The following is a 13,148-nucleotide window of genomic DNA, read 5'->3' on the forward strand; positions in this document are numbered from 1 at the left end:
CCGACCCGCACCCACCGACCCTCACCCACCGACCCCCACCCACCGACCCCCACCCACCGACCCCCACCCACCGACCCCCACCCACCGACCCTCACCCACCGACCCCCACCCACCGACCCGCACCCACCGACCCTCACCCACCGACCCCCACCCACCGACCCCCACCCACCGACCCTCACCCACCGACCCGCACCCACCGACCCTCACCCACCGACCCTCACCCACCGACCCGCACCCACCGACCCTCACCCACCGACCCTCACCCACTGACCCTCACCAATTGACCCTCACCAACTGACCCGCACCCACTGACCCGCACCCACTGACCCACACCAACTGACCCGCACCCACCGACCCGCACCCTCTGACACTCACGCACTAACCCTCACCGCCCCTCAGTCACTCACCCACCCTCACCCACCGACCTGCACCCACCGACCCGCACCCACCGACCCTCACCCACTGACCCTCACCAATTGACCCTCACCAACTGACCTGCACCCACCAACTCTCACCCACCGACCCTCACCCACCGACCCGCACCCACCGACCCTCACCCACTGACCCGCACCCACCGATCCGCACCCACCGACCCTCACCCACCGACCCTCACCCACCGACCCTCACCCAACGACCCGCACCCACTGACCCGCGCCAACTGACCCTCACCCACCGACCCTCACCCACCGACACTCACCCACTGACCCTCACCCACTGACCCGCACCCACTGACCCACACCCACCAACTCTCACCTACCGACACTCACCCACTAACCCTCACCGCCCCTCAGTCACTCACCCACCGACCCTCACTCTGCGACCTTCACTTCTTAGTTGCTGGGAGGCTCCTGAACGCCTCCCACTGTCATTCCCTCCCTCCCTCCCTCCGTCCCTCGTCTTCCCCCTTCTCTCCCTCTCTCTCTCTCCTTGTCTCTCTCTCTCTCTCTCTCCCCCTATATGTTTACCTCCTGCGATTTGCCCCTCTCTCCCTCTCTCCATCTATTTCCGCCGCTGCTGCTGCCCTGAGCGAAATCGAAAGTGAAATGGAAACTGAGCTGGGAGTAGCTCCGACATTAAAACAACACAAACCCGCAACTATCGCTGCTCACTAAGTGCAGACTGAGCAGTGACCCAGTCACTGTCTCTGCCACAGTCGCTCCTGGTCAAAGAGCTGAGAGTGGGATTGTTTGTTATTTTGCAGCTTCCTTTAATGAGGGACTCTGGCTACAGCAATCTATAATATAGTGATGGAGCTAGTATCAGAATGCAGATTGGGAGCTCAGCTCCTCCATCGCTCACACACGGGGTGAGTCTCCATCCAGCATCTCCGGCCTCAGAAATGCATCCGGCTCCTTGGGACCTGCAAAGTGGGGAAATGAACATTTTAAACTGAGCAGAGAGGATTGTAACCTGAACCTGGCCAGGGGGGTGGGTGGGGAGAGGGGGGGGGGGGGCGTGATACTGAGCAGGTCATAGTCGTACAGTCATAAAGGTCCACAGCACAGAAAAAGGCCCTTCGGCCCATCGAGTCTGTGCTGGTCAAACAAGTATCTAACTATTCTAATCCCATTTCCCAGCACTAGGTCCATGGCCTTGTATACCATGGCATCGCAAGTGCACATCCAAATACTCCTTAAATATTGAGGATTTCTACCTCTACCACCCTTTCAGGCAGTGAGTTCCAGATTCCCACCACCCTCTGGGTGAACACTGCCCCTCTGGGGTATCACAGGTAAACCCCAAACATTGCCCCTCTGGGGGTATCACAGGTAAACCCCAAACATTGCCCCTCTGGGGGTATAACAGGTAAACACAATGCACTGATCCCCAGGTGGTGGAGGTATTACAGATGAACCCCAAACACTGATCCCCTGGGGGTATTACAGCTAAACACAAAACACTGCCCCCTTGGGGGTATAACAGGTAAACCCCAAACACTTCCCCCCTGGGGGTATTACAGGTAAACCCCAATCACTGCACCCCACCCCTCGCCCACTGGGGGTCTCACAGGGTAAATCACGTCTGAATTGCAGAAAGATTCATGTAAACCTCGCACCAAGGGTGTGCAACCCTTTCGGGTGAGGGGCCACATTTCAACTTTTTTCTCAGTCATGGAGCTGCTGAGAAAATTCAGAAAGATGAGGCATTAGAACTTTACAAACAGACACATGAACATACGAACGAGGAACAGGAGTTGGCCACTCGGCCCCTCGAGCCTGCTCTGCCATTCAATAAGATCATGGCTGATCTGAATGTAACCTCAACCCCACATTCCCACCTACCCCCGATAACCTTTCACCCCCTTGTTAATCAAGAATCTCTAGCTTTGCCTTAAAAATATTCAAAGACTCTGCTTCCACCACCTTTTGAGGAAGAGAGTTCCAAAGACTCTCAACCCTCTTGAGAGAAAAAAATTCTCCTCATCTCTGTTTTAAATGGGCGACCCCTTATTTTTAAACAGTGACCCCTAGTTCTAGATTCTCCCACAAGAGGAAACATCCACTCCACACCCACCCTGTCAAGACCCCTCAGGATCTTAAAGATTTCGATCAAGTTACCTCTTACTCTTCTAAACTCCTGCGGATACAAGCCTAACCAGTCCAGCCTTTCCTCATTAGACAACCTGCCCATTCCTGGTATTAGTCTGGTAAACTTTCTCCAAACTGCTTCTGACGCATTTATACTTTTCTTTAAATAAGGAGATCAGTACTGTACACAATACTCCAGATGTGGTTTCACCAGTGCCCTGTACAACTGAAGTATAACCTCCCTACTTTTGTAATCAATTCCCCTCACAATAAACGATAACATTCTATTAGTTTTCCTAATTACCTGCTGTACCTGCAGACCAGCCTTTTGTTATTCATACACTAGGACACCCAGATCCCTCTGAATCTCAGAGCTCTGCAATCTCTTACCATTTAGATAATATGCTTCTCTTTTATTCTTCCTGCTAAAATGAACAATTTCACATTTTCCCACATTATATTCCATTTGCCAGGTCTTTGCCCACTCACTTAACCTATCTATGTCACTTTGTAGGCTCCTAACGTCCTCTTCACAATTTACTTTCCTACCTATCTTTGTGTCATCAGCAAATTTAGCCACCATCCCATCCAACCCTTCATCCAAGTCATTCATATAAATTGTAAAAAGTTCAGGCCCCAGCACTGATCTCTGTGACACACCACTCATCACATCCTGCCAACCAGAAAAAGACCCATTTATGCCAACTCTCTGCTTCCTGTTAGCCAGCCAATCTCCTATCCATGCCAGTATGTTAACCCCTACACCTTGCGCCAGACTGAATATTGAATTCAACAACTTTAGATCTTGAACTCTCTCCTCTATCCTCACCCCCTTTCCGTTTCTTCCCCCTCCTTTTTTGCTTTTTCCAATAATTCATATAGATTTTTCTTTTCCCATCTATTTCCATTATTTTTAAATGTATTTCCACCCATTGTTTATCTATACCTTTTATGCCCTTTTAGTATTCCTTCCCCCCACCCCACCCCCACTGGAGCTATCTATACCCTGCTTGTCCTGTTCTCTACTCTTAATTAGCACATTCCTATAGATAATATCACCACCTTCAACACATCTTTGGTCTTTTGGCTGTGACATCTTTTGGTTATCTCCACCTATCACTGGCTGCTTGTCCCAACAACCACCCCCCCCACCCCCCGCCACCCCTTAAACCAGCTTATATTTCACTCCTTTCCTATTTTTACTTAGTTCTGTTGAAGGGTCATGAGGACTCGAAACGTCAACTGTGCTCTTCTCCGCCGATGCTGCCAGACCTGATGAGTATTTCCAGGTATTTCTGATTCTGTTTTTGTTTGACAACCCTGCTCTACACTTACATTGATATAACAATCCTGTTGTGGGATTGACCAGGTCTGGCACTGATTGAACATTCGGTTGGTACCTGCAATTAACAGAAAGAGGACAGTCAGCAGATCATGGCCTGAGTATTGTTCATCTGCACAATTTGGCCAACTCACCCCCAAGACCCCCCGGGGCTTGCACAGTCTGAGTGCTGAAGAGCTGGATGATACATGATCAGAGTACACTCAGGGCACACCCAGTAATGCCGTGTAATACATATAGGAGAGTATCTCAGAGACTGTCACACTACATAGTGTCTGCACTATTTAACACTAGCTGATAAACAGGGTGCTGTCCATAGTGAATCATTTATATCCCAAATATTCCCAGTGTCAGGGACTGATCCAGGTCCATGCTGAGGTTATTGGGAAGAGGTCCCAGGGATTGGCAGTGCTGGGATGTAATTCCATATTTGGGAGAAATGGGATGGAATTTAATGTTTGGAAGGAATGAAGCTGATTCTGAGGAAGAAGGGCACAATGGAATTGGGTTCTTAGAGAAGCAATTCAGATTCCAGGGACTGGGATTAATGATCCAGGGATTGAGACAAGAGGTCCTATAGCCATGGAGAACTGGCAATAGTCCTTGGATTGGTCAGTACTGGTGATAAAAATGTACAAATCTCCAAGGATTTATTAATACTTGGGGGTGCTGTCACAGGATCTGTGGAAAGAGGGAGATATTTCTGGGAAGGGTGTCCCTAGTGTCTGGGAGGATAACCTCCAACAAGGAAGTTGACTCTCAACAAACAATTCATCTTTTCTGTTCTATTTGTCAGCTCTAAAATCTGCACAGAATGAGGAAAGACTCTCAGATCGGCAATATCTACTGATACACATGGGAAGATCTCAGATTGTATGGAAAAATTCCCAGTTCAAACCTTAGCTTTAAAAAATCAGTGGAGGCCTTGAAGTCAAACCTTAATGACAGTTTTAGAAGAGGAGAAAGTCAGTTGAATGGGTAAATGTAACCGTTCTTCAATAAACTGTCATTTTTAAGCTAATTTGGCCAATAGAAAGTTCAGTTGTAGCAAAAATAAAGGCAGCAAACAGCGTTTTCAAAAATTATGTGAAATATTTAATTGATTCATTTTCTCCTTTTCCTCATTGGTTGGTTTATTCAGGATTAGTTAATTTCATAAGTCTTTGGCAATTTCTTATTGGCAGAACTTCTGACCACATAACCTCTCTCTCACTAAGACCGTCTTTTCCGACCTCTGTGACATCACTTGATTTCGCCCAAACCTCAGCTCATCTGCTGCTGAAGCCCTTATCTATGCCTCTGTTACCCCAACCTCTATTATTCCAATTACTCCTGGCTGCTCTCCTATCATTTACCCTTTCTAAACTTCAGTTCTTCCACAACTCTGCTGCCTGTATCACACACAATTGCACAAAGCCCCATTCACCCATTACCCTTCACTGAGCTGCACTGGATCCAGTCGCCTCAAATTTAAAACTCTCACCTTTGTTTTAAAATGCCTCTGCGGCCTCACCCTTCCCTATGCCTGTCAGCTTCTCCAGACTCACATCGTTCTGGAATATCTGTGTTCCTCTAATTTGAGTCCTTAGAGCATCCCTGATTTTAATCGCTCCACCATTGGCGGTTATGCCTTTAGCTGCCTGTGCCCCAAGCTCCGGAATTCTCTCTCTAAACCTCTGTGCCTATCTACCTCACTCTCGTCCCTTAAGAGTCCTTAAAACCTACTCCTTTCACCACGTCTTTTGTAGTAATTATAGTTTTGGAAAATGTTGGACTGTAGCTCTAAGAATAATCCTGTGCTTTAAGATCACGCGATCTGCATAAACCAATGTGCTAACAGTGCAGGGAACTCCTACAGGGAGAACACTTCTTTAGTTATGGAGTTTGATGAACATGTGTGGTTGCTACCGCTGTGTTGTAAATAAAGTCAAATGTTTCCACTAAGAAAAGTTGTCTGAAGATCAACTCTACAACAAACTGGCGATGAAGATAAATCACCCAGCAGTTGTGAGTAGCTAAGTTGGTTAAAAATAAGAGAAAATATACTCATCCGAAATGCCGCAGTTTGGCAGAATCCATCCCTTTGAGCCAGCCACAGGCGACTGGTCTCAGTATATAGAACATGTTGCATTCTTCTTTCAAGTGAACAAAATCATGGGGGAAGAGAAAAGGAGAGTGATCCTCTTGAGTACTTGTGGGAGCAAAACCTACAGTTTAATTTGAAACTTGGTGTCCCCAGTGCCCCGGATTCGAAGACTTTCAGTGAATTAGTCGACCTCGCTAAGGGACATTTCAACCCAAACCCTCAGTCACAATGCACAGATTCAGGTTCAATTCACGAAATAGAGCCCTGGGGGAGACCATTGCTACCCACGTGGTGACATTAAAGCAGCTAACAGAATACTGTGATGTTGGTGAAACCCTGAATGATTGTTTAGTATGTGGCGTGCAGGAAGACACTATACAGTGAAGATTGCTGGCTGAAGTGAAGTTTGATTTTAAGAAAGTGTTAGAAATAACACTGGCGGTGGAAAGCGCTGTAAGGGATTCACAAGCAATTCAAGGGGCACAAAATGGGGCCGTGCTCCGGATCGGGTGGGAACAGTCAGCCCAAAGTGGGGCAAAAAGCCGGGGTTCCACCGTGAAGCGGGAAACAGCCCCCCAGCTAACCAAAAAACAAGAGGAAACAGCTCAGCAACTAAATCGAAAAATAACTTTCAGCGATGTGGAAACAATCATTCTTCTAGCGATTGGCAATATAAAAAATTAGAACGTTATTTATAGTACAGAAGTGGACACATAACGAGACAGTGCAAAGCGAGATTTAAACAGGGGCTCAAACAACAATCGAAGTCCAATGAAGTTTATGGTTTGGAAGAGCTGGAAACAACCAATTCTGACATTTATTCAACATTCAACATTCAAGTTGGGAAGACAGAGCCAATATTTGTTACAGTGCAAGTGAATGGTAAACCATTAAAAATGGAAGTAGACACGGGACCTTCCACCACTGTAATAGGAGAACACGCTTTCAGATATTTAAATAAAGGTGATCAACAATTAAATTTGGAACAAACATCTGCCAAGTTGAAAACAGGCGAAGAAATCCAAGTAAAAGTTACCACCAGAGTAACTGTTCATTATAGACACCAATTGGCACAACTACCAGTGATGGTGGTAGAAGGTGAAGGGCCAAGCCTCCTAGGCCGTGATTGGTTAAAGGATTTTAAATTAAGCTGGTCCTAAATCTTCCAGTTGCGAGCAGCTGGACTACCAGAGCTGCTAAAAAAAATGACACCGTCTTCAAGGATGAACTAGGAAAAATTCAAGGCCTACAGGCCAAGATTTACATAGATCCAGAAGCAACTCCTCATTTCTTAAAAGCAAGACCGGTGCCATACGCCCTGAGAGAGAAGGTTAACGCTGAGCTGAGCTGGCTAGAGAGGCTGGGTGGCATAAAAGCGGTTTAGTTCTCAGAGTGGGCAGCACCCACAGTCCCTGTCCTTAAACCAGATCAGACTGTCCGGATCTGTGGGGACTATAAACTAATGGTCAACGGAGCAGCCAAACTGGACAGGTACCCTATTCCCAAAATTGAAGAACTATATGCCAAACTAGCAGGAGGGACAATGTATACAAAGCTTGACATGAGTCACGCGTGTCAGCAGTTGGAGCTGGATGACGCCTCCATAAATATCCACAATACCAACACACACACCTGCCCGTCGGGGTTTCCTCAGCCTGTGCCATTTTTCAGAGAACAATGGAGAACTTACTGCAGTTGTGGTCTACGTGGACAATGTACTGATAACTGGATTCCCAGAAAAGGAACACTTGACTAACCTAGAAGAAGTCCTGAAATGAATTTTAGAAGCAGGAGTGTGCCTGAAGAAGGAGAAATGCACTTTTCAAGCAAATGAAGTTAACTATTTGGGTTGGTGGGTAGATGCTCAAGGGTTGATTATAGATGCTCAAGAGAAGGTTTTTTGGTGTAAAAAAATTCCACCAATATGTCTACGGACAATATTTCTGAATAGTATCAGACCACAAACCACTTCTGGGTCTGTCTAGTGAGGAAAAGCCTATCCCTCCCATAGCCTCTGCAAGAATACAAAGATGGGCCCTAATTTTGGCAGCATATGAATACACCTTTGTACACAGGCCAGGGATTCATATTGCAAATACTGATGCCCTGAGTCGCCTCCCTTTGCAAGAGGATGTTGAACATGTCTCAGTTCCACAGGAACTCATATTAGTGATGAACTTTCTAGATTCCTCCCCAGCCTGTGTCGGGCAGATAAGAAACTGGACGAATCATGACCCAGTCCTGTCCCGAGTGAGAGGCCGAGTGTTACATGGATGGTCTCAGGAGCCACTCTCTGACGGATTGAAGCTGAGCAGTCAGGGTGCTTTTCTATTATGGGGGTGCATGGGTATTAGTTCCTGCAGAAGGAAGGGAGCCACTTTTAGTAAAGGTGCACAGTGTCCATCCGGGGATCTCCCAAATGAAGACAATGGTGCACAGTTATCAATGGTGGCCGGGGATGGATGGCGATGTTGAAAATGTGGTAAAACACTGTGTGCAATGTCAGCAGCTGCAAATTCTGCCGGTGACAGCCCCATTACCCCCATGGGAGTGGCCTGGTAGACCCTGGGTGTGGCTGCACATTGATTATGTCGGTCCTTTCCTTTCCAGGTTTCTACTGATTATAGATGCTCGTTCCAAGTGGTTAGACGTTTATGAGGTAAAGTCACAAATGCCGGGCACGACTATAGAAAAACTGCACCAGGGCTTCACTATCCACGGATTGCTGGAGGTAGTCGCCTCAGATAATGGCACACCCTTTATCAGTGCTGAGTTCCAATGATTTATCAGCCTCAACGGTATCAACCACATGAACACTGCACCATACCATCCGGCATCAAACAGACTGGCGGAAAGGGAAGTACAAACTTTTAAGGCAGGAATGAAAAAGTTAACAGGTGACTCGGTGGAGACCAAACTTGATTGTTTCCTATTTCACTACAGAACAGCATCCCCCCCCGCAACACACACCCCCACACACACTACGACAGGAGCAACACCTGCAGAATAACTGATGAGACGCCGTCTTCAGACAAGACTGAGCCTGATACTTCCCAATTTGGAGGGGACGGTGGAGAAAAGTCAAGGGAACCAAAAAGCAACGCATGATTTGCATAGTCCTGAGCGACAATTTACTGTTGGATGAAGCAGTATATGGAAGGAATTTCAGTGGAGGACTGAAGTGGTTACCGGGTAAAGTGAGTTCAGTGACTGGACCAGTGTTGTACCATGTGGAAATGGAGGGCCGGATCACCTATAAGCATGTGGATCATTTGAGAAAAAGAGAGATACCCCAACAAGATATTGTTCCGGCTGTAACAATTACTGAACCAGTATTTCCTCTTGAAGATGCTTAACCAAGGATAGACATGCCTGATGTCTCTGTCGGAGTGGAAGACACTGAACTGCGTGTGCCTAATGAGGTACCTGATGTTAATGTGGGTCCAGAGAATGTGGTTCCTGCAAAAGAATCGGAAGTGGAGCGATTTCCACATGGATCAGGAAACCACCTGAAAGACTGAACTTGTCATTTCATGACCTTTGTAAGTATTGTAATGTCATGAGATAAATATCCTTGTAAATACAAAATGTACAGAAAAGTTAAAGGGGGAGGAATGTAGTCATTATAGTTTTGGAAAATGTAGGACTGTAGCTTTAAGAATAATCCTGTGATGTAAGATCACATGATTTGCCTAAACCAATGTGTTAGCAGCATGGGGAACCTCTATAGGGAGAGTACTTCTTTGCTTATGGAGTTTGATGCACATGGTAGTTGCTGCTGCTTGTTAATAAAGTCAAATGGTTCCACTAAGAAATGTTGTCTGTAGGTCACCTGTCCCCAGTATCTCCTTGCAGGGCTCGGTGTGATATTTTGTTTAAAAAGGCTCTCTGAAGCACCTTGGGATGGTTTATTATGTTCAAGGCACTATATAAATATAAGTTGTCTTTTAGCCAATTGTCCAAATTCCTGAGCTCAAGAGTTCTGATTGGCTGCTGTTCCATGTTGAGGTAAATGTGTTAAGAAGGTGATAGGAAGTAAGTGTTTCACAACAGGAAATACCAGCGGACAGAAACCCTTAAATAAACCAAGAAAGATTTAGGAAAGATTTTCTTGGTCTTTCTGATAATATTTTCCCAAAAGTAACCACCAGTGTTACCCTCAAATATTATCCCAAATGTAAGTCTCAGTGTTACTCTTAATGCAGCTCCAATGTTAGCCCTAATGTTGCTCCCAGTGATACTCCCAGTACCTCCCTCCCTGCATTAGCATTGAGTCCCCTTGTTTTACCCTTAGAATCTCCTCCAAGTAATCCACAGTGTGTTACTGTGCAGCACCATTGGAGCTGATAGTTATTTTATAACATGGCTGGGATTAATCACATTGAACAGTGATTATCAACAGATGGTGAATGAACAAATCAAACACCATTTTATTAAATATTAAATTCTGGGATTTTCTCTCCTGTTTTGGGGGTTGAACTCCATAGCTTGGTTTATGATGACAGATTTACATTAACATAACACACCTTTCATGAGATCAGATATCTCAAAATGTCACCGTGGTAATGTAGAAGACAGGCCTAAGAGGGATTGTGACAGAGTGTGTAACTGTGGGAGAGAGAATGTGCGTGTGTGAGAATGCGAGTGTGTGCGTTAGTTTGTGTGCGAGTGAATGAGAGAGTGTAACTGTGAGGGTGTGTGAGAATGTGAGTGTGTATGTGTGTGTGTGATTGTGTGTGAGTGAATGAGAGAGTGTAACTGTGAGGGTGTGTGAGAATGTGAGTGTGTGTGTGTATGTGTGTGTGTGATAGTTTGTGTGTGAGTGAATGAGAGAGTGTAACTGTGAGAGAGAGAAAGAGTGTGTGTGAGAAATGTGAGTGTACCTGTGTTAGTTTGTGTACGAGTGAATGAAAGAGTGTAACTGTGAGAGAAAGCGTGTACCTGAGAATGTGTGTGTTAGTTTGTGTGTGAGTGAATGAGAGAGTGTAACTGTGAGAGAGTGTGTGCCTGAGAATGTGTGTGTTAGTTTGTGTGCAAGTGAATGAGTGTAACTGTGAGAGGAAGTGTGTCTGAGAATGTGTGTGTTAGTTTGTGTGTGAGTGAATGAGAGTGTGTAACTGAGAGAGAGGCTGTGTGTGTGAGAATATGAGTGTGTATGTGTTAGTTTGTGTGCAAGTGAATGAGTGTATAACTGTGCGAGAGTGTGTGTGAGGATGTGAGAATGTGTGTTAGTTTGTGTGTGAGTGAATGACAGTGTGTAACTGTGAGAGAGTGTGAGAGAATGTGAGTATGTGTGTTAGTTTGTGTGTGAGTGAGTGTGTAACTGTGAGAGAGAGTGTGTTTAAGAATGTGAATGTGTGTGTTAGTTTTTGTGCAAGTGAATGAGAGTGTATAACTGTGTGAGGATGTGAGAATGTGTGTTAGTTTGTGTGTGAGAGAGTGTGTAACAGGGAGAGTGTGTGTGAGAATGTAAGTGTATGTGTTAGTTTGTGTGTGAGAGAGTGTGTAACAGGGAGAGTGTGTGTGAGAATGTGAGTGTATGTGTTAGTTTGTGTGTGAGAGAATGATGGTGTAACTGTGAGAGAGAGGCTGTGTGCTTGAGAATGTGAGTGTGTGTTCGTTTGTGTGAGTGAATGAGTGTGTAATTGTGAGATAGAGAGTGGGATAATGTGTGAGAGTGGGACAGTGTGTGTGAGAGAGTGGGGCAGTGTGTGAGAGAGAGAGAGTGGGGCAGTGTGTGAGAGAGAGTGGGACAGTGTGTGTGAGAGAGTGGGGCAGTGTGAGAGAGAGAGAGAGAGTGGGGCAGTGTGTGAGAGAGAGAGTGGGGCAGTGTGTGAGAGAGAGAGAGTGGGACAGTGTGTGTGAGAGAGTGGGATAGTGTGTGAGAGATGGGGCAGTGTGAGAGAGGGGGACAGTGTGTATGAGTGGGACAGTGTGTATGAGAGTGGGACAGTGTGTGTGTGAGAGAGAGTGGGACAGTGTGAGAGAGAGTGGGGCAGTGTGAGTGAGAGAGAGTGGGATAGTGTGAGAGAGTGGGACAGTGTGAGAGAGAGTGGGACAGTGTGAGAGAGAGTGGGACAGTGTGAGAGAGAGTGGGGCAGTGTGAGTGAGAGAGAGTGGGATAGTGTGTGAGAGAGTGGGACAGTGTGTGAGAGAGTGGGACAGTGTGAGAGAGAGTGGGGCAGTGTGAGAGAGGGGGACAGTGTGAGAGAGAGTGGGGCAGTGTGAGTGAGAGAGAGTGGGATAGTGTGAGAGAGTGGGACAGTGTGAGAGAGAGTGGGACAGTGTGAGAGAGAGTGGGGCAGTGTGAGTGAGAGAGAGTGGGATAGTGTGTGAGAGAGTGGGACAGTGTGTGAGAGAGTGGGACAGTGTGAGAGAGAGTGGGGCAGTGTGAGAGAGGGGGACAGTGTGAGAGAGAGTGGGGCAGTGTGAGAGAGGGGGACAGTGTGAGGCAGAGGGAGAGAGGGGGACAGTGTTCAGAGAGTGGGGCAGTGTGGGAGAGAGTGGAACAGTGTGTGTGAGAGAGAAAGAGAGTGGGCCAGAGAGAGAGAGAGGGACAGCGTGAGTGAGGGACAGCGGGACAGTTTGTGAGAGTGGGGCAGTTTGGGAGAGAGTGGGACGGTGTGTGAGAAAGAGAGAGAGAGAGAGAGAGAGTGGAACAAATGTGTGTGAGAGAGAGAGTGAGAGTGTGTGTGAGAGTGGGACAGTGTGTGTTTGTGGGAGAGAGAGTGGGACAGAGAGAGTGGGACAGTGTGTGTGAGAGAGAGAGTGAGAGTTTGTGAGAGAGTGGGACAGTGTGTGAGAGAGAGTGAGAGTGTGTATGAGAGTGGAGCTGTGTGTGTTTGTGTGAGAGTGAGTGGGACAGTGTGTGAGAGAGACTGGGATAGTGTGTATGAGAGTGGGACAGTGTATGAGAGAGAGTGAGAGTGTGTGTGAGAGTGGGACAGTGTGTGAGAGAGAGTGAGAGTGTGTGTGAGAGTGGAGCTGTGTGTGTTTGTGTGAGAGTGAGTGGGACAGTGTGTGAGAGAGACTGGGATAGTGTGTATGAGAGTGGGACAGTGTATGAGAGAGAGTGAGAGTGTGTGTGAGAGTGGGACAGTGTGTGAGAGAGAGTGAGAGTGTGTGTGAGAGTGGAGCTGTGTGTGTTTGTGTGAGAGTGAGTGGGACAGTGTGTGAGAGAGACTGGGATAGT

Source organism: Cetorhinus maximus, unplaced genomic scaffold (genome assembly GCF_964194155.1).
Source record: "Cetorhinus maximus unplaced genomic scaffold, sCetMax3.hap1.1 HAP1_SCAFFOLD_1909, whole genome shotgun sequence".
In the NCBI taxonomy this organism is placed as follows: Eukaryota; Metazoa; Chordata; class Chondrichthyes; order Lamniformes; family Cetorhinidae; genus Cetorhinus; species Cetorhinus maximus.